Source organism: Betta splendens, chromosome 16 (assembly GCF_900634795.4).
Source record: "Betta splendens chromosome 16, fBetSpl5.4, whole genome shotgun sequence".
Classification (NCBI taxonomy): Eukaryota; Metazoa; Chordata; class Actinopteri; order Anabantiformes; family Osphronemidae; genus Betta; species Betta splendens.
In genome coordinates, this window is record NC_040896.2 from 4,434,877 (window position 1) to 4,457,090 (window position 22,214).

The following is a 22,214-nucleotide window of genomic DNA, read 5'->3' on the forward strand; positions in this document are numbered from 1 at the left end:
TAGAGGTTGTGTGTGAGTGATTACTAAACTATATAATAGTCATTAAATAGTCATAATTTATCTTTCAAAAGTAAAAATAGCTCTATTAAAGCAAAAGATTTAAATTAAGCCCTTTCACAATAAAAGCACCATGAGTGTGAGTAGTTATTTATTGAACTATAAAATAGTTTCATTATCGATTGGTAATTATTCAGATACCAGATATTGTTAGAAAATCATGCCATTAAAGGTAATAAATTGCATTGGTGCTTTTATTTTGAAAGGATTTAGAGGAAATGTGTGGGAGTAATAACGTAAGTGTATATCAGTCTTTAAGTAGTCATAATTAACCATTAAAAGGCAAAAAAGTGTAGGTAAAGCAAATAAATTGCATTGGTGCTTTTATAGCTGCTTTTATTTTAAGGACATAGGGGACGCATGTGTGGGTAATTACTAAACTGTTAATCTATCTTTAAATAGTCATAATTACGCGCCCAAAAGCAGAAATATTGCTATTAATGCAAATTATTTGGTTTGGTGCTTTTATTTTGAAAGGATTTAAAGGAAGTGTGTGCTTAATTACTACACAATCCAATAGTGTAGTTGACTAATCCCTAATAGGCATGGAACTGCTGTGTATACTGAGCATCAGCAGTTTGACCTGTCTGCCAGTCAGCAATCGAAAAAAGGGCAGAATAAGAAGAAGAAGAATAAAGACTGAAGATAACATAACAATAGTGTGAGAGCTGTTCAGCTCTCCCACTAAATAAACACAAAACAGAACCCAAATGAATAAATAAATAAACCATAAGCAAATTATTACTAAACTGTGCTGCTGCTAGTCAGTTTCAACTGGCAGCAAAGCAGCACAGCAGCAAAACCAATCTCCACCTGTGGGGGCGATATTGTCCCACACAGGGGTTAGTGCTTTGACAGAAAAAGGAGTAGAAGAAGTAGATGACAATAAGCAATAGGGTATAATAAATAAAATTAAAAACACATTTTTTGTTATCTGTTTTACACCAACCACGTGAATTTACAGACAATAATGTGTATTATGTGTTTATTTCAAAATGTTTGTGTTTCTTAAAAAAGTGATGTTTATTGTTGTTTATATGGAAAAGAGTCATGGAGCATGCATCGAAAGTAATTCGCTGAACTCAATCTGATCATTAGAAGCCAATTTGGTATGCCACCCCACGATTTTCTCTGGGTCCTCTCTGGCTAACCCATTGAAATTTTTCTGGGGATGCAACTGCCTACAGCACCTCGGCAAATAAAAGAAATCCTCCTTTTTTCCTTTTTTATTGTTTATAATTTTTCTTAGAATAGACAAACCTCCCATTTATAGGCTGTAGGTAGTAGACTCATTAAATGAAATAACCATAAAGAATTGAAAATCACTTTTTATCACTTTACTTAGTTCAGCAAGAACTGAAAAAAGTGGCTAATCATTTTCTTGCATTCTTTACTATGAAAAGTGAGCAAGGGTACTTTTTCAAATAATCTGAATGGTTGCGATTTATGCCAGTTGGAAGCACCTTCTCAGCCCAGTATAAAGATGATGATTACCTAAACATACCTAAGGGAAGTGAAGCTGAGTATGCCAAAAATCACGAATTACTACTGTAGAAACTATATTTATGTTTAAAACTTTAATTCACAGAGAAAAAATTGAGCAAAGCTTAAGATTCCTCCCTGTTTCCCAGCAGCTGTTTCAAGAACCATTTACATTACATTTGCAACATTGTTTCCAATATTCTGATTGCCTGTCGGTGTGGCCTCCACGTTCATATGCAGCCAAATGCAACCTAATGAGTAACACAAATCCTCTTGGTACCAGAGGAACAGGTAGGGAAATCTAGTGGTTACAAAAAGGAAACATTTGGTTTAGGAAAAGTGTATTTCTGATGTGTACTTATAATGTACTTAATGGTGGAACTCGCATGAAGTCTCACTCTAATAGCAGGATGCTAGCAGCCGGACACTAGAGTTAGTTAGAGAACCACTGTGTTTTACCCTGCCTCTCGCCCAGATAGCTGGGATAGGCTCTAGCGACCCTGCATGGGACTAAGCGTTAGAAGATGGATGGTTTATCTTTCTCACACACGCATACACACACACACACACACACACACACACACACACACACAAACACACACACAAACACACACACACACACACACACACAAACTACTGTATATGAATGATGTCCACTGAACGGGCAAAGGGCTGTGCTTCTAAGGATAGTGAAAGTGAGGGGATTTGTTTCTCTCTCCAACCCTCACTATCTATACACCCGCAAACACACACACACACACACACACACACACACACACACACACACACAAACACACACACACACACCTGAGACCTGAGGGCACAGCCTGCAAAACACAATGCATCGGTTTGAGTTTTATTCATGTGAATTTTTAATGTCTGAGTTGTCATTCCCTATTGTTGCATTCAACATAAACCACTGTCCAATTAAATATTCTGTGGATGACATTACCATGGGCAAAGACGAAGTAATATGAACCAAATAAATTCACTAAATGCATTATGCCAGCAGCATGGATACAGGGTTACTGATAATAAATGCAAAACAACTTCCGCCTTTAGGAGACATGGTTAAATTTTATGCATTCTATTCACAGTGTAGAACAATGACTAGCGTGGTACAACATTTGACACTATTTTTTTTCTTTTTTTTGTTCTGTCCAGCAGTTTAGCAAGCAGCATATCTTACGCTGAATGCCATATTGTGATGGACAGCTTTGCTTTAACAAGAGGAGTATATATAGAATATATATACTGGGGGTGCAACCAGCTGCTGAAACCAAGCAAATCTGTTAAGTAAACAATCGGAGCAAAATAATTAAGAAGCAGGGATGTATCTTAGGCTAACACATTCATAATTAAACAACTTATGTACTGTGGTTTACCTTGGAGATTAATACCAATACCAATAATAGTGTTAAGGTATGTGCACATACTCATACAAACATATACATATAATATACATATATATGTGCATTGTTATACATATCCCATACTACTTAATAAAAGTCATGACATACAACACCACAAATTCCATATTCACACATTATTGATATTGGTAGTGATAAGTATCAATAATACTTACAGTTGGATTTGGAAAGTGTCCCACTACAAGGTTAGTAAGGCTGTAGCTTGATATTATTTACCCAAAAGGTGAGGCAGACGTTGGTGCATGAACAATGCCACTTGTGGAAGCCAGGGTGATGTGAGGGGCTCGGCCACTACGCCCATCCAACAAGCAGAGGAAAGAATCCTAGCAGCCAGGGAGCCCACACACCTTCAGTTCCAGGAGGGCAGGTGTTGCGACCCAAACCGCCCACAAAGAGCCCCCCAGGCAGAGCTGCAGCAGCCACAGAGACAGCACCCGAGGTCAGAGTGGGCCACCGGGGGTCAACGCTGTCCGCCCCATGAGAACCAGGGGCAAACACTCCCTCCGGCGGGAGGGTCGGCCTGAAAGAGTAGAGCCCGAGGACCCACGGTCCGTAGGGAGCCCGCCAGAAGATGCCCCCGCGCCCAGAGTGGAACCCGCCCCCAGTCCACCACCCCTACACGAGCGGAGCGGGGCCGACCCCATCGGCCCGACCTCATCCCCTGGCACCACACTGGCCTGCAGCACAAGGCCAGCAATTGGTGGGGGTCAGCAGAAAAGAGACCACCCAGGCAGACAATCATCGTACCCCGGGTGGAAAACCAGACCCCCCACACTCCAACCGCACCACACGCATACCAACTCACACAAACACAGACGCATGCACCCACCGACATGTGCAACACACATCATCACATCAACACACACACACCATATACTCTCTCACAACAAACTAGTCAATCATACGTGAACCAATGCACTCTCAGATTCATTCTCACACCCACACCATTCGCTTGATCACATTCGTGGGGAGGGTAGATCTCCGGCCTGCCGTCCATGTGGCCCCAGGCAGGGACCGCAGCTCCTCCCGAGCCCCGCCCAACCCCCCCAACCCGGGGGAGGCAGAGGGCAGCAGAAAAGGTACCCCAGAACCCTGCAACCCAGCTTGGACGTGAGTGTGTGGAACTAAAGTGCACTGAAGGTGGGTGACACCTCCAGGAGCACAACCGCTGGCTGACAGTGTCCCCCGGACAGTGCCCCCCCTCACCCTAAATGTCTTTTTGTAGCAACATTTGACACTATTGCCCAACAAACTGTCCACTAAGACCTCAGGCAGCACATGTGTAATTGTATCGCTGACGTTTTGACAAACCACCCACAGAGCGTCAGGCTTGGACTTGTATGTGTACTCACAAACAACCCATTTTACAGCTGACACGACACCAGAAAGGCTATTGTACTTTGGATGTGGTAATGTTGAATCTCACAAACTAATTTTGGTGGACCTAGAAACAGAAGTCATAACTGAATTCAGGAAAGTCAATGAGGACCGTTTTCTTCTGAACATCAATAGTGACATTTGAGGGATTCCACATGAACAGCAAATGCCACTGCACTACATTGTCTCTACTTCACACAACACAACACAACCTCAAGTCACTTACATATTGTACTATCTGCAAAACTGTCGAGAACAAGTACAGATGTGTTAGGATCCTTTGCTAGAGGTTTTCCGGTTGTTGATTTTGTGTTTAAACTATTTTCACACACAACCACATTCAACATGTGCGCACATCTAATCAGCTCCCACTATTTTCCCCCTTCTCAGTTTATTACTCAATAATTCTTGTCTATATACTCATACTCTACTCTATAACTACCTCTTTCACCTGTTCTGCCAAACTGTGTGTCGGTATTCACTGATGACTTCCCAACCTTTTAAATCCTGTTTGTTGCACAATGGACCTGGGCCCAAACCCAAGCTTGCTTAAGTTCACTATTACTATTATTATGTATTTGCTGGATTCCTTCACCAGTTATTGTGTATCTTTCAGTGTTGGAGAATATTATTGTAAAGTAGTTGTGGTGCTTTTGTAACATGGGACATTTGTTGTATTGGGATTTGGTGTACATTATTAGGATGCCTAGTGTCACTGACCTTTTGTGTTTATTATTCTCAAGCTGTTTACCAGGAGTTAGCATGTCGCTGCATTACAGTAGCTACTGTGTAGCTGAGCCCAGTCTCCTCACACCTCCCTAAGTGACATCAACACACCAGGTATTATATAGGTTTCACTCGCCTGGGTTATTACTGGGTCCACCCTGTTACAGAAGGGGAGCTAACACAATCCCTGACATTATAGTCTGTCCAAAATAAAAGGTAGCATGCAACATATTGTAGTATATTTATGTATCATATCATATATTATTATATAGGTAGTGAACAATCTGTTCGGGTCAGGTTAAGATGCAGTGACTGTTCCTCAACCCTTGCAGTTTCGCAGGGTCGTTGTCTGGGGAGCATCTGGGATAGACTCCAGGAAACAGACATTTACATTTACTTTTAGCAGTAAAATTGATCATTGCTTATGAGAGAAATACATAGAGTAGATGGGTTCGTGTGTTTGCTTAAGCTGAGTTCACAGAGTCTGTGTTCACAGAATCTGTTGTTTAACAATAGTTATCTGAGTTATTCAAAATGTCACGCCGACCTGGGAAAGGAACGGAGAGGTTGAAGCTGGGCCAGAGGAATCTGGGAGCTGGACAGATAACACGGCCCAGCGCCAGGACCTTCCAAGTAGCCTTATTTGGACATGTGGAAAGACTCTAGGTGGTGGTTATAAGGAGGGCCTTCACAGGCTGGGGTTTTTCAGAGCGCTTCGCAGAGGGTCCGCTGGTAGCACACGGCTGACCTTTTCCGACCTCTCAGTTCTCTCTGCAGAGGAACAAGCAGGTGAATTCGGTCTCTGCCTCTCTTGTTATTACTCTTTTGTAATCATTATATGATTGTTTTAATTTGTCATGTATAATAAATTTGTATGCTATTGATTTAAACTTCAAAGTTGAGTTCTTGTGAAATCTCTGTCGTGGAAATACACGACAGAAAATGGCGTCACGATAAAGGCAAGATAGCCGGATCTGAAGCCGACAGGTGCCCGGCTGCACCCGGCCCGAGACGACTCGTCACTGGTGGCCACAGGTGAGATGCGCTTAAAGCTCTTACATGACGATTCTCTGTGTTGGGGGCAGTGTGGGCAAATGTCGGTTACATTAGAAGATTCTAAATTCTGATTCGGCTATTTCTAGAAAACAATCTGTGTGGGAATAAGCAGAGAGAGGCAGTGGAGAATTTGCTTGTATAATTTGCTGTATATAAATATAACTAACCAACTGCTTTATTTGTGTGCTGTACTTTGCTTTCATTGTGGGGAAATAGAAAATGACATGGCCTATTGACCTCTAAATGTTGACTTACATGTTAGCTCTTTGACAGACGACGTTGGGAGATTCTAAATCAAGGGCTTATATAGTCTGTATGTGGCTAAAATAAATTTAAGGCTGTGTAAGTACGGTAACTGACGTTGGAAGTGCAGGCCCAAGAAAAAGAACCCAAATTGGCAACATATACTAAACACCTTTTTGTAAGTTGGACACTCTCTACTTACCATTTTATAGTTCGGGACTGAAAAATATTTATTCAAGTGGTTCTAAAATTAAGGTGAGGATTAGTAACAGCGTCAGATTACGGTGCGGCCTCAGTGCTCAGTTTAGTGAACCGAAAAGCCGACTTTTACTCACTAAATTAGACCAAATTTATATATATATATATATATATACATATATATATATATATGCTTATATATTTAAGGCACTGTAGGTTTATGTGTGTATGAGGAGACCTACATTAAGCTTGGGACTGATCAATCCAAGTGTAGATTTTCTCATGAGTTGTGAGGCCTGAGAAACATAGGGAAATCAGTAAAAGCGCTTTCTGTGATATGCATATGAAGTGTGCTGGCAATAGTGTATGAAGTTTAATCAAGTGTGTATTTGTGTATATACGTATGTGAAGTTAAACGGCGTAATAGTTGCTTGTTGCTGAGTTAAATTTGAAGTAGGCTGGGTTGACAGCGGCTCCTCTACTCCTCCGGTGCAGAGGGAGTGTGTGTGTGTGTGAGGGAGAGAGGAAAAGAGAGCAGGAGGACGGGGGAGTGAGTGTGTGTGTGTGTGTGTGTGGACTAGACAGAGATCCCCGCTCCTCATACGTGTGTTTTCAGATAGTTGGGGGGAGACGTTGGCTTGGTGCCAGGTGGCGACACAAAGTTGGGTTTTAATTTTTGTTGTTGTTTAATACTTTAAAATTTTTGATTGTCCTATATGGTGTTCACTTTTCTTTGTAATTTAATAATCATTTTGACGTAATCTGAGTATTTTAGTGCATTTTTTGTGACAACGTGTCCGCTCTGTGGTTGGGAGTGGTCAAGCTGGTCACGGTGTGTAAAGACCGCGGCTGCTTTGTTTATTAAAAAATAAAAAAGGGGGGAGTTGTGAATTGAGGCGCGGTCTCTGAATTGGGTGTGGAGGCGTCAGCCGTGTGCCTCTTCTGTTGTTTACGCTCCAGAGAGAGAGAAGAGTGTGTGTGTACTGTATGTGTTTTACTGCTCAGAGCATTAAGTTCAAGGGTGTGTGTGTGAGTGTGCATTGGAGAGACATAGACACATAGTTGGCAGACTGAAGTAAAGCCTTATTCTTGCTCCTATTATTACTATTATTGTAACGGACAGCAGATAAAGTTCAAAACGTTTACTACGTTGGTTGAAGAGGAAGGAATTTTACAGTAACGCTAACGCTTGTAAATTGGCTCCGAGCCGTCAGCCGTGTGCTTCTCTAAGAGCAGAATCAGACTGGAAGTACAAAGACAAACAGAGTACTTACGAGCCTCCATCTGTCTGAGGCTCCGCCTCACCCCTCCCCTGAGTTTTCACCAACTTTTCAGATCAGATGTATGTATGTATAGACTATTAGTGCCTGGTTAGTATTAGGTGAGAATAAATGTTAGTAATACACTAGGTGAGAATAGAACCACAAGAAGGGGTTTATGCGACGTACATGCTAGTGTACTAGTAGTGGTCTGCAGTGTGTTGGCTATACTTTCTGTCAGTGTGTATTGGTGGGATTTAGCTTCTATTTTTTCATTTTCAGTTTCCATTTTTGTCTGGTTCTAGGTTAACTAGGTTATTTGGGCAAAGTTAATAAACATTCCTCCATTTATATCAAAGGTCCTTCTTTGCTTACGCGGCTGTAGCAGCTGCATTCTCAGGAGCAAGACCACCATTTGTGACCTAATGTGGGTTAGGCACAGCATGTGACATCACTATCACATTAAATCAAGTGTTTCAATTACGCTGATTTTGTATAAACCTAGTAATATAAACAAAGCACATGATCAGCTCCAATAAGACGCTTATAATTTTTCTTCAGCAGTTGCTCTGAAGCGGGCGTTTCTGCAGTGGTTTGGTTTATCTTTGCATCAGGCTTACTCTTTTATTCAGAACAAATCAAAACTCATCAGCTCAACAGTCACTAGGAATGATTATCGGGCCAGTTGCTTAAAACAGAGGTAAAACCAAGATACCCAGAAAGGAAGAGCGTCTAATTACAATTTAACTGGTTACTATTTATGTTGCTTTTCACTAACTATGGGTTGTAAAGACAGGGAACTTACTTCAGTTATGAACACTGATTGAGATTAGTTCAGTTACAAGTATAATTAGGTGTAATTAGGGATTGAAATCATATTTTCAGTAAAGATACATATTTAATAATGAGATCTGTGGATGGGAACATGTCTCCAGTCAAGGTGTTGATGAAGGAAATTCAGAAATGCTCACACAAATGGAGCAAGCGGACACATGAATCCACGTCGCCCTGGCCTTCAGAGGGGACATTTGATCTGAGGCAGTGTGCAGAGATGCAGGGTTTTATAAAAACCTATAAGATAAAAGACAAATCTGTAAAGCGAGGCCTTAAACGGGAAAGAGAAAATGCAGTGTTGCAATTGTTTATCAACTGTGCAAAAACGATGAGCAAAAAGACGACTCAATGTGGTGATAATCAAATTAATCAGATCTCTATAATTAAGTCTCTTTCAGATGCGTCCCAGATGGATGCAGAAGAAACAAAACCATTACGGACAAAGAAGCCAGTTCACCCTGTAGCTGATCTAGAAGGGACAGACAGGGCAGTGAAAAGGGATGAGTTGTTAGAACTGCCCGACATTTATTTAAACACAGAGAAAATCTCAATTGGAAATTCTCGCAGTGAAAGTGATCTGCGTGACAGAGCAGTTAGATCACTGTGGGCTGAGTCAGATGAGGAATCAGTGTGTGTGGGTGACGAGCGGGTAAATGAGGTTTCTGATGGACTTCCTCTGCTGGTCGAAGAGGCAAAGCGTCAAAATCTGCCCTGGCCTTCAAGACCAGATCAGAATGATCTGACTGACACTGTGGGACTTTGCAACTTGTCACTAGAACAAATAACTGACCATGTGATTCATGCTGTTGAGCTGCGTCAGAAGCAGGCAAAGGAGGCAGTGAAAGAAGCAACACGCCAGCAGCAGCGAAAAGAGGGGGAGAAAAGAGAGAGGAGGATGGTGTCTGCTCAACCAGCCAGCGTGCCTCAGACCCCACCTACACCACCAGGCATGGCCACACCTCAGGTGATGTACATTCTACCAGGAGGGTGGACAAGACGACCTCCTATGAGGAGAGGAGGGTTCCCTGCAGACAAAGGCAGAGGAACGGAAGGCAGCCACAGAGGAGGCGTGAGATGCTACTGCTGTGGGAAGACTGGTCACGTAAGAAGCCATTGCTTTGATTGGCCCAGAGGCAGGTTCAGCCTGAACTCACAAGGAGTGCAGAGACCAAAGGGGTCCGCTGATCAATGTGGAGTCCACTCAACTGGGTACTAGAGAGGACCAGACACCTGCAGGATTCATGAACTTTGTTGATGGGCTCCATCAAAAGCCAAAAAGCCAGATGCCTCTGAATCTGTGACTTCACCTTGCTGCACACTTTAGTACTTTGAGACTCAGACAAATATCTAAAATTTGGAAACAAAATAAACAAGTCGGCTGGTGAGAATGACTTAGTCCTTAAACCTGCCAACAGAGACAAAAATGAAAAATATGCCAATTTTACTAGGCAAGGGAAAGACAAAGGTATAGAGAATATTTCAAGAAAAAGTTCCCAATTCAATCACTCTGCTGACAAATGCTCCATCTGATGCTCAGTGATTGACGGTGTTAAAAACAATGTGAATGTGAAGTATGTGGATGAAGAGACTGTGTGCACCAGACTTTGAGACATGCCTCACTCCATCTCTCCAACTAACACTAACTGTAGACAGTTGTCTCATGGTATTGGTAAAGACTCATTCACATTAGTGAGGTAAGAAAGTTTCACTAGACAAGCCTCAACACTGTAGGAAGTGCCTCCCACATACCATAAAGTGAGTGAAGTATCTGAGGAGGTCAATCAGTTAAAAAAGAAATGAGGAGAGTGTAAAGGTTTCCCTCATACAGTAAACAGCAGTTTGATCCCTACAGTATGTAAGCTGGTATAACGCATCATGCTTTCATGTGTTACAGAAAACATCAAACTTTAAAGTGACTAAAACCAGACGTGCATTTTACTGCTACTGTGCCAGTTCTCCAATAGACAGAAAAACCAAACCATTCAGAACCTGCAAGGTGTAACTGTTGCAACAATGCTTAGCCTTCTATAGTACTGTATTGTAATGCTACGGATTGTGGTGCTGCAAGCAGCTACAATTCACTACACTACATTTAGGATTTGCACAGTCCGTCTACTGTTTAAGCGAGGCTGCAGTTTTAATGATCACCTTGACATGTTTTGATGAGGTTCCACTTAGTTCTTATCATCACTATCATTAATATATTCCAACAGAGCAGAAGACACATTTAGCAAATGTGTAAACCAGGTCTCAGTTCATTTTTTCTTTCCATCCTTTTGCTAAACAGTTGACATAGATGTCATCAGTCTGCAGGCCTTAAACAAATGTGACAGGGCTGTGGTGTTCTTTACGGCATAGAAGGAGGAGGTCTGGGGAAGAGACTGAGCAGCAACAGTGACGGTGCTTTATCCTCCAAGAGGGGTGACTGTATGTGGGTTTATATGGACTTTCTTTAATAGCTTACAATACTTCAGTTATCGTCCACAGCTATTTTGTTATCACTACAAACTCTGACAGTCACAGGGGAATTATAATTAGATGTAACAATAATTGTGGGGTTGTTTGAATTTCTAGGGTATAGCTTTGCATTTCCAACAGTTAACTAGGTTGTGTTATGTCCATGTGTCATTTCTGATAGTTTGTGAGGATTCAGCTTATTTAGTCTTTATGTTAATTTTGTCATAAAGTCACTTAATGCATGCATCCGCAATGCGTCTTGAATTTAAAAAGGTTTCCTACAACGCAATGATTCTGTGTACATAATGAGATTAGTTCGTGTTGATGTTATAGTTATTAAGGTCTAAACATGAGGAACATAAGGTCTTGTTTCTCCTATTGACATTGTCCTTAAGTTCACTCAGTTTATTCAGGGATTGATGATGATCCCTGGTAAGGATAAATACGTAGGATAAATAAGAGTAGGAAATTACTTTTAAGGGTTTTGCTAGTGTTCTTTTATCCATCCATCTTAATTTAATGATTTAATCGGCTTCAAATGCAATTGACAGTTATCTGTCTATTGAGGGGGGAAAATGTATTGTAAAAAATTGTTTTGATTATTGCTTTATGACGGCCCCTAGTAACTGGGGAACTTGTGTGTGTGGCATCTGCTGTGAGAATGGACTATTCTGTTTCTGTTGTGTTTTATCCCAAGTTGGTGAACTTAATCCATGGGAGAAAGGTTGTGGTCGAGTTGGCACAAAATTTGATTTGTTATATACTGTAAATAGCTTACGCTATAGAGGAGTATGATCTCACAGCGGGACTCATTGTGGAGTGATAGGAAAAGTGACAGGAGCAGGGTATGTCAGGAAGGAAAGGAGTTAAGGGAAGTCGAAGAGTGAATGAAAAGGGAAGTGTAAATGTGATAATGACAATAGAGGGATGAAAAAGTACTGTGAATATTGCATTTCAGTGTGTAGCTTGTAAAAATATGCCGAACGCATAGACTAACATTGCACGAAGCTTTGCTTGACGAAATGGTGTTTAATGCATCAACCAAGTTTCTATGTGAAACAGATGATTAATATACGCAGGAAAGCTGTGTTGTTCCATTGCAGGAAAGAAGAGGACAAAGAAGATCAAACTCCGGATCACTGATGGGCCCCGAGTGACACTGCTGACTCATTTAGCAGAACAAGGTCACAGGCTAGCCTTTCTAAATTATAGTTCTCATAGAGCAAGAGTCACTCTCTTAGCTCACGTGCACGACAAAAACCCTGAGCTCATGACATGACTGACTGATACTGTATATGCTCTGCGGACTGACTATGACACATGTCGATGATGTTTCTTGTTGTTGATTTTATATAATGAGGGTTTAACAATTTTCATTCTGCATCTCAGTGTGTTGTTGTCCACAGGAAGCTCACATTAACAACTTCAACTCTTCCCTCTACACAGAGCAGCAATGGAGAAAATGTGTCAACTAATTTTCTAAACTAATTTTTTTCCCTAACCAACTTCTCTCCTACTCTTAACCTCCATCCACAGGTTACTTCAGTATCAGAGGAGGGTGTGTCTTATGATCTGCTACAACTGTGGGTTTTTATATTCTCTGATCTTTTGATTTCTACAGCGACGACTTGGAACAAAAAGCAAACTATATGTTCTATTCAGTCTAACCCTAACCCTAGCTCTGTAGGATGGTTTATGCTGCACTATAGTGCAGATCTTTCTGCCTCTCAGCTATCAGCTCTCAGGTCACAGCTGGAGCACCAGTCTGAGGGGGACAGAGGATGGTGCAGCAGAAGTGTGCTGGAGCCCTGAACGGTCCAGAAATGAGGGACTCTGTGTTCAACGTGAAGGCAAGCTGGGCCAACTGGGTCGCTAGCAGAAAGGCAGGGCATCAGATGAGGTTCCTAGGACAACGCAGAGGGTGCAGTGCCACAGCTTCTAGTACAACCGTGACGGACGAAGGAGGAGTCGATGGAGCCGAAGGAGCTGATGGAGAGTCCAATTATTCCACTTCCAGCTACACTCCTCAAACAATCCTCACCCACCTAATATTGTGGGGCTGCGCTGACCAACACGGCTATAGGGTGTGGGCGGAGCGCCGCCCTTAGCTGCATCGTTGATATACACTGATGTTTGAATTTGCCCGTGCATGAGCTGAATTGCAGATGCTGGACGAAGTGAGAGCACAGACCTTCATGATTAACTGTGGTCGGTGTGGAGTCTGTGAAGAATCTGTTGTGATAAAGAGTACACTTATGTAGAATGAAAACTGTGAGGTTTGTTACTGAATGTACTTGTTTACAGGCAGCGTGGGAGGATCACCTGTTGGAGCTGAAAGAAGAGCTTAGGTGTTCTATTCACCACAGATTTTGTGAATCTTTAACTTTGCTTTTTCATTTTAATGTTGAAGTTCATGTCTATTTAATATAATGCAGTATGATGAGTCAAAGAGGAGCTTTCTTTGCCACTCGCTTTCAAGATTGATGGGCATTAAAATGCCCATGAGGAGGGGATTTGTAGTATATTTATGTATCATATCATATATTATTATATAGGTAGTGAACAATCTGTTCGGGTCAGGTTAAGATGCAGTGACTGTTCCTCAACCCTTGCAGTTTCGCAGGGTCGTTGTCTGGGGAGCATCTGGGATAGACTCCAGGAAACAGACATTTACATTTACTTTTAGCAGTAAAATTGATCATTGCTTATGAGAGAAATACATAGAGTAGATGGGTTCGTGTGTTTGCTTAAGCTGAGTTCACAGAGTCTGTGTTCACAGAATCTGTTGTTTAACAATAGTTATCTGAGTTATTCAAAATGTCACGCCGACCTGGGAAAGGAACGGAGAGGTTGAAGCTGGGCCAGAGGAATCTGGGAGCTGGACAGATAACACGGCCCAGCGCCAGGACCTTCCAAGTAGCCTTATTTGGACATGTGGAAAGACTCTAGGTGGTGGTTATAAGGAGGGCCTTCACAGGCTGGGGTTTTTCAGAGCGCTTCGCAGAGGGTCCGCTGGTAGCACACGGCTGACCTTTTCCGACCTCTCAGTTCTCTCTGCAGAGGAACAAGCAGGTGAATTCGGTCTCTGCCTCTCTTGTTATTACTCTTTTGTAATCATTATATGATTGTTTTAATTTGTCATGTATAATAAATTTGTATGCTATTGATTTAAACTTCAAAGTTGAGTTCTTGTGAAATCTCTGTCGTGGAAATACACGACAATATAAAGAGAACAGTGATAAAATAATGAGAAAGGGAAAAATTATACTTTGGTCTCTGATCATCTTAGTGAGTCCCCAGGACCTTCTAAAAGGTAAGGATACTTTAAAGAGCATGGATAATCCTTATATTCAAGACCCTGTCTTTTTAGAAGAAGTCCTTAGATTCCTAAAGTCCATGTAAAGTTTGATGTTGCTGTAATGGAAAAATTTTGCCTTGTGCTGTTTCTTATCCAACACACTCGTCATGTGCTGGTTAGGTGCAATACTGAACATTCTTACACAAACAAATAATCTCTTGTGCCCTGACGTACATCAAGTCTAAACATCTGATGCTCCATTTGACTGACTAATAATTTCTGATATATGTTTGTCTTTTACACCCGGACTCTGGCTCCATCCTATCTGACTCCCCACCAGACCCAAGGCTGTTAAAGCAAATGCATCTTGTCTTGGAAGCTCAGTGTTCCTTCCTTTGGATAACAAGACATGACGATGCAGAAGTGAGAAAGCAAACATTCTCACTCACAGCGAGATAAGGTGGCGCAAACAATTCCATTGCTGCAGAGAGACATTCCACCAGAGCCAGAGAAAGGGGTTAAAAGGCAGAAACAACTTTAGGATCGTGGGCTCTTTGCATCACACCTTCGTGGTGTGTGCACTGATCTCCCCAGCTGGTTTTTGGTTTGTTGATGTGCACGATCAACATCCATGTTTTTATTTGCTTTCCCCATTATTTTTATTTTTTTATCCTTTCTTTATTATTTTAATAAATCGCACAAAAGGACAACTCTCTCATCTGCTTTATTATGGAAAATTTCCACCACAGAAATTGGCGTTGTCGGCAGGATCCCGCAGCAGGTCGTCTGGACGGTGTGACCAGGGACGATAGTCCTGAGGACTAGGGTCGCTCAGCCTCCGAACCTCTACAGACATTCAGAGCTGGGAGGACTGCTCACCCGTCTGGATCGCCTCTGACGAGATCCACGAACTCAGATTCAAACTCAAATCCTAATTTGGCTCAGCTCGGTGAGAGAGATTCCTTTTAATTTGGGAAAAAACAAAAAGAAAATATAACTAGGAAAAGAGATAATATTTCTAAAACGACTATGTGGCTGAAAACATCTAAAATATAATAATTAGGACCAAACAATTTTTTTTTAATTAAAAAACTTAATATTCGGGTAAAATTAATTAGGTCAAAGTGTGCCCTGGTGGTCGAGACGGTGGTTGCTAAGGGTTGGCTCGTGGAACCGAGCTTCCGTCTGTACTGAGGATACAGACATGTTTTTCTGATCTGTGCGTGGTCCACACGTGGGGGACTGAGTATAAAAGACGGCTTCTGAAAGAGGGAGTGCGTTTGCAGAGTGAAGTATTTTCAAGAGACGAGGGCCCCGGGCCTAGAGGGGCCTAACGTTGAGGAAGTACTTCGTGAAAGACTCTGTCGCCAGATCGGGTTGGTTCCCTTTTTACGGAGACGTCCGATAAAAAGGCATTTTGGGAAGGTTCCGGCCGGAACACATAAAAATCTAAGGCAGAAAACCGCCGGGACTCTGAAAGATGGGTTCGGGGCGATCTAAGTCTCCACCACCAGACTGCAGCATTACAAGATTAAAAGTAATTAGTAAAAAGTAAAGTAAAAAGTAAATATGGTTATTAGTGCGTTTCATGTTTCCATGAGTGGGAAACTGGTTATGGGTTCAAAAGGAGAATCGCTTAGTGTAAAAGGACATACGCACCTTAAAAGAAAAGTTAGATACAAAAGATGAGATTTGAAAAAGCAAAACTATCAAAACGAAACCCCTAAAAGAAACAAAAGAGAGATGAGAGTAACAGAGAAGAAAAAAAAAAAAAAAGGAGATAACAACTCTGGGGAAGAATTGTTTGCACTCGCCACACACACACACACACCACACACACACATATCATGTCAAGAGCAAATGCTCCCATTCTTTCTGCTCTCTATTCTAATGCAGAACTGAGCGCGATGAGGGTAAATCCGGATCTGGACTCCTTTCCCACCATCAGCAGAAGAACCGAAGGAGAAGAAGCGCCTGACCAACAACCAGAACAGGGTGGAAGCTCTGACACCACAGCAGCTGGAGGACACAGACCACAGCATGGACGCCTCACAGACTCCCACAACGTCTGCAGTCATCACGTTCTGGGCTCATCAGATGAACCAGCTACTACAAGCCCTGCACCAGCATGAAAGGACTGTGTCTGAAGCTTCTGAAGCCGTGAAAGTGTCATACACGCGTGTGTGTCTGACACAGACACCTGCTTATGACAATCAGCAAAGGAAAACAAGGACAGAGCAACAGCAGAGAAGACGTGCTCTGACACAGACACTGGTTGAAACAACAGGAGAGGCTTCAGACGTGATCGGCTCAATAGAGCTGCATGCGAGGATCCAGGAAAGGTCTGTCATCGAGGAACAACTGTCCCATTGAAATGCTTCACCCGCTGGCGCTCACATCAGACTGATGGTTGGGGAAGGAGGAAGGTGACGGTTCCTTTTCACGTGACGTACAAGACGGTACCGCAAACACACACACACATTCATACACGCAATGAAGAAACACGCTTACAGCTGATACACGCTCAAATTCATGTTCATGCTTATCTGCTTGCAATGAAGAATCGCTTTTTGCTTAAAAAAAATCCCACAGAGTGATTTTAAAATGATGACAAACAGCTAAATGACAACTGCTGCATGACTTTACAGTCTGATGGGTTTAAACTATTTCAATTTGCAACAAATTCAGTAATAAAATCCTCCATGTTTCTAAAAATACTTGTGCACAATATAGGTTTGTCTGGCCAGACTGTAGAAAAACAAAACAGACTGTAGAAAAAACAAAAAACAGACTATAGGAAGACTGAAACCGACTGAAACAGACTATTAATGACTATTAAAGGGAAGACGACTATTAGAGAGAAGTAATAATAATGACTGTACGTACCAGATTATTAAAGAAAAACTTATTCTTTCACTGTCATGTGCAACATCTGACAGCAAGACACCTTAACATTCATTTTTGCTTTTAAACTTATGCCCAATTAAATTTTTAGGAAGAGATCTCATGTGTAGTTTAGGTATTTGATTGATTTCCACTCCAGACGGAGTGCAGGTTACATCTACAGACATTCTAAATAATCCCTCTTTTGTTGGTGTTAACTTCAGCTCAGCTGTGCTCTTATCATTGGCTGCTGAGAGGGGGCTGTAACTGAGGCCCTCACACAGGCTGCATCACAGCTTGTTTATGATTTCACACACACACACTGACAAACTGGCCTCAACTTCCCTCTTTTGGGATGAACACAGGTCTGCGCTTGCGATTTCTTTTACTAACGAACAAAAAGATTTTTGATGTTTATTCTACAGCTCCACACGTCCCTCTGTGAAAACATGATGGAGACAGATGCAGGACGTGGGTCCTTTCGTGAACAGATGTCAACGGGGTGGAGACTGGTGAACGACTTCTGACCCCATGTGACGTATTTACCTACTTTGCATACTTTAGAAAACTTTTTTTTATTCTGCCTGTCATGTGCAGCAAACAGTAAACTGGGTACCTCCACATTCTAATGACACACATTACACGCTTTTGTTTTTATTTTCATTTTTCAGAGGACGCTCTGACCCAACACTCAGCCTTACAGGAAGCCCTGCTTCCCTGTGGCTCACACACAGACATGATGTAGGTTCGATCAGAGGATGTGAACCAGTGGTCATCACACCTAAATCTGACCACAGACCATGTAAACAACAACACCCTCTTAAAGGAAGCCATAGATGGCGTTACTGCAGACACCACTAAGCTACTGAAACATTGGATGCTACAGGCCACAAAGAGAGCCTGTCTAAATTACACTTTGTTCAGACAAAGGTCATTTTTCTGGGTCATTGTAATTACAGCTGATGGCAAATCCATCTCACCCAACAGAGTTAAAGCAATTTGAAACCTGCCTAAACCGTGCACGTAAAAACAGCTGATGTTTTTTCTAGGTCTTTGTTCTTATTGTAGGACCTTCAGTCCTAACTTTACTGTCTTTGAGGCCCCACTCAGGGTTCTGATGCAGACATCTTCATCGTCCACTTCTTGTCTCACGTGGACGTCTGAGGCTGAACAGGCGTTCACCGACCTCAAACTTGCTCTTCAGTCGGCTCCTACTTTGGGTCTGCCTGACCCCACGCGACCTTTCACCCAAACAGTGGATGAGAAATCAGGTTGTATGACCTCTGTCCTTTTACAGGATCACGGAGGACGTCCGCGCCCTGTAGCCTATTTCTCTGCTAAGCTTGACCCAGTCGCTGCGGGGCTCCCACGATGCCTCCGAGCAGTGGCTGCGGCAGAGAAAGCCGTGCTGGCATCACGTGACATTGTTGGCTATTCTGGTGTCACCCTGCTGGTTCCTCATGCCGTGTCTTTGATCCTTTTGGAACAAAAAACATCACATCTTTCTACAGCCCGATGGCTTAGATACAACACCATCTTACTGGAAATGCCAAACATTACTGTCAAAAGGTGCAATGTGCTTAACCCAGCCACTTTGTTTCCAGGCCCTGACGATGGCGAGCCTCACAACTGTGTTTCGGTCTTGAACCAAGTCTGCACTCCGCGCCCAGATCTGTCGGAGGTGCCAATTCCTAACTGTGACCTCGTTCTCTTTGTTGATGGCTCCGCCTCTAGAGACCCTGCTTCGGGCCGCTGTCAGGTTGGATATGCAGTCTGCACCTCTCATACTGTTTTACAGTCTGGCGCTTTGCCAGGACATTACTCTGCTCAGGCTGCGGAGTTGATCGCACTGACCGAAGCCTGTAAATTGGCTGAAGGGAAGTCTGCTACTATCTACACAGACTCCAGATAGGCTTTTGGCGTCACACATGACTTTGGTGCTCTGTGGAAACACAGAAAGTTTTTGAAATCTGATGGCAAACCTATCTTGCATCATGATAAGGTTGCTGATCTGCTCGACGCAATTCTGTTACCAGCTGCAATTGCTGTATGTAAGTGCCCCGCACACACTGGGGGCACTGATCCCATCTCTGCTGGAAACACACGTGCTGATGCTGCTGCGAAGGCAGCTGCTCGACATTCCCTTCCCTTTGTTCCCTGCCTCTTATCCTCCACCTCTACCCAACCTCCCTCTCCTCCCTCTGCTCTCCCTGATCTTCAGACATTCTCTACCCCACAGGAACGCAAGCTCTGGCTGACGAATGGCGCCACCAGTAGCCATGGCGTTTGGTATGGGCCCGACGGCAAACCTTGCCTACCTAAACACTTTTTCCCCCATTTCGCGAAGTTGACACATGGATTAGACCATGTATCAAAGGGGGGAATGTTAGATGCTCTTACCACCCCCCTTTGGTACACTAAGGGATTTTCAATCTATGCGCAAAAATACTGTGAAGCATGTATGACATGCGCCCAACACAACCCAGGTAAGACGACTGCCAAACCACTGGCAGCTCACCCACCACCGGAACAGGCGTTTGACCATTTAATGCTGGACTTCATCGAACTAACGCCGGCAGGAGGTGAAAGCGGCTCTGCCCAAACAGGCGACAGAACCACTGCACATCATTCAACCAGGAGACTGGGTGATCATTAAGGAGCTTCGCAGGAAGCACTGGAACTCAAAGCGGTGGCAAGGTCCCTTCCAGGTCCTTCTGACGACCAACACGGCTGTGAAGATCGCAGAAAGAGCGACTTGGATCCACTCCAGCCACTGCAGGAAGGTCCCGGATCCGACAGACGACCCTCCATCTCCATCTACACCACACAAGAAAACCACCACTGACGAAAAGAATTGAGAAGAACGACCCTCGCTGTGCTCACACACGCACTGAGGCGAGGCTGCGTTGACCGTTCAGCTAAAGGTGTGAGCCAAGCGCCGCCTGAAGCTGCGCCGATGAATCACACTATCAGACCATACATCTACACACACGTTCCTGAGAAAACACACACACGAGCAGCCTTGAGTTGCCGACGCTGGACGACGTGTAGACTCTTCACATCACGGGAGTGACAGTGACTCAGACGACATTGGGAGGAAACCTGGCGGTGATAACGAACCCCAAGTGTCTCTGTGATCAGCTGATCACAACCTGAAGAACTCCAACGAACTGGCAATACATCAACACACAGGTTGGAAACAATCTAACGCTACTGTTCAACAGGACGAAGCAGATTGTTACGAGACATCAATTGTAACCTCGTTGCGTTAGACATTTTATGTTACTCTGATTATTGCCTTTATCATATGATGTTTTCATGTAACTTTGCACACTACTTTTGAATGAGAAAATTTCACATAATTCACAACACTGAGTTTAAATATCCTAAAGTTGACTTGGTGTTTAATTTGCTCACAATCACTTTATTCACTGCTACAAAGACTTTTTATCCTTTCATCTACAGATGAAAGACAACACAAGCGGAAATATGCATCATCATTCTGGTTAAATCCCTGGATCTCGTATTCATTCTAGACGCAAATGTACAATTAAAGATTCGAAAGCATTAAATCTATCTTAAGAATATATGAAACAGAACCCCACCGGAAACGTATGGCTATCATACATTAATTGTATTTATTACATTACGATTGAATGGCCGTAGACACGTTGTTAGCAGAGAAAAGAGGCGTTTGTGTTATGTTTGGAGAGGCATGTTGTACTTCATCCTGAACAACACTGATTCTAATGGCATTGTGGCGAAGGCGCTCCACGGCCTTCAGAATCTCAGCTAACTCTGGTATAGGTTTTTTTTCCCTTGGAATTGGCTAGACGAAATGTCTGGAAAATGGAAATCTGTCCTCATGTCCACAGCTGTTTCCTTTATAATTGAGATGGCTGTGATTCTCTTGTTTGGTTTTTGCGTTATCCCACTGGTTAAAGGTCTCATCATGCGTGCGACCTCAGCAACACTCTCGTATCAAATGACACAATGAACTATGTTCAAAAACCCCAACTCTAATTCACGTAATGACTTTGACGATGGCTATCTGATCACAAAATATAATCTGGTACAAATATGATTATGGACTTATTTTCTTCACATGCTCATACAGAGGTTATTCTTGTTTAACTACCCACCAAAACAGCTCCCAACCTTTTATCCCTAAGTTACTTGCATTTTTATGTGAAGGTGTATTTTTGAATTTTGACTTAATACACTTACTGTTTCATTTGTAAGGGTTGTTACTACAAAATGCAATGTTTGAAAAAATTTATTATTTTAGTGTTTGATTAATGTGTAATCAAAAGGGGGGAATGTAATGGAAAAATTTTGCCTTGTGCTGTTTCTTATCCAACACACTCGTCATGTGCTGGTTAGGTGCAATACTGAACATTCTTACACAAACAAATAATCTCTTGTGCCCTGACGTACATCAAGTCTAAACATCTGATGCTCCATTTGACTGACTAATAATTTCTGATATATGTTTGTCTTTTTACACCCGGACTCTGGCTCCATCCTATCTGACTCCCCACCAGACCCAAGGCTGTTAAAGCAAATGCATCTTGTCTTGGAAGCTCAGTGTTCCTTCCTTTGGATAACAAGACATGACGATGCAGAAGTGAGAAAGCAAACATTCTCACTCACAGCGAGATAAGGTGGCGCAAACAATTCCATTGCTGCAGAGAGACATTCCACCAGAGCCAGAGAAAGGGGTTAAAAGGCAGAAACAACTTTAGGATCGTGGGCTCTTTGCATCACACCTTCGTGGTGTGTGCACTGATCTCCCCAGCTGGTTTTTGGTTTGTTGATGTGCACGATCAACATCCATGTTTTTATTTGCTTTCCCCATTATTTTTATTTTTTTATCCTTTCTTTATTATTTTAATAAATCGCACAAAAGGACAA

The 22,214-nt window shown here is 42.6% G+C and overlaps 1 long non-coding RNA gene across 1 annotated transcript; it reads left to right on the forward strand.

Annotated features, from left to right (window-relative positions):
- The first annotated feature begins 5,309 nt into the window (after positions 1-5,309).
- LOC129603138 (uncharacterized) lies at positions 5,310-22,214 on the forward strand. Its single transcript, XR_008692795.1, has 2 exons — positions 5,310-6,107; positions 16,314-22,214. It is a non-coding gene; the product is annotated as an uncharacterized LOC129603138 (long non-coding RNA).